This window comes from Penaeus monodon, chromosome 33 (genome assembly GCF_015228065.2).
Source record: "Penaeus monodon isolate SGIC_2016 chromosome 33, NSTDA_Pmon_1, whole genome shotgun sequence".
Taxonomy (NCBI): domain Eukaryota; kingdom Metazoa; phylum Arthropoda; class Malacostraca; order Decapoda; family Penaeidae; genus Penaeus; species Penaeus monodon.
The window spans coordinates 13,738,728-13,739,577 of record NC_051418.1 but is presented as its reverse complement, the minus strand read 5'-3'; the positions used below and the strand labels follow the sequence as shown (position 1 = coordinate 13,739,577).

Genomic DNA, 850 nt, shown 5'->3' with positions numbered 1-850 from the left:
ATATCTCCTACTCAGTAGTTACAGTTAATAAGTTCTAGCAATACTGCCTGCCATAAGCTGTTCACCTTTTGTATGTCCTTGTCAAAAAATAATTTAAGTAGTAATATTGAGTGAGGACTTCATCTGTGTATCTTTATGATAAGCATGCATGATGCAACTGTCTTGGTAAGAGTTAAATTCACTTGACAATTGTTACTATAACCGTTTTCAAGGAAACCCTCATGTTAATTACTTTATATAAATAGTTAAGGTTTCCACATAATTATCTCTATCCTGCTTGCTTGCCACAGTTAGTTTTAATCTAAATATTTCTTTATCAATTTTTGTGTAGATATCTGACTCCTTTCTGTATTCACATAAAATAATATCAAACTGAATATGCAATACTGACTCAACTGAACATGTACAAAAAGGAGAATAATAATGAGGGGAAGAGCCAAATTTTGAAAAAAGCTCACATCAATCTCTTTGGATTTTATCGATGTTTATGCTGATTTTTTTCATTGCAAAGTATGCAACAGTGTGGGCCAATAGTGGTATGCAAGAGATGTGGTAAAAAATGTCCCTCTTCAGGGAATTTCCATAAATTTTGTAACAAAGATGTGGAATGCTACGATAAACAAAATATCCAAATTTGAAGAAAATCTGCAAGACATTTTGTTTTCATTAGTATTTGATAGAAATACCCCCATTACCCCCCCCCCCCAACGGTCCCCTTAATCTACTACCTTACGCTCTCAAACTACTCACATACTAAGTGATCGTTTTCTATGTAAGCTGTAGTATACATGATATTTTTACAAATCAATAATTAAGCCAACTAAAGATAATAGAAATGTGCCTCTCCCTG

General features: G+C 33.2%; 1 protein-coding gene across 1 annotated transcript in view; it reads right to left on the bottom strand.

Annotated features, from left to right (window-relative positions):
- The window catches only part of LOC119594054 (AF4/FMR2 family member 4-like), a gene marked incomplete in the record, with an annotated part of 85,679 nt that overhangs the window by 16,702 nt on the left and 68,127 nt on the right, over nt 1-850 (bottom strand).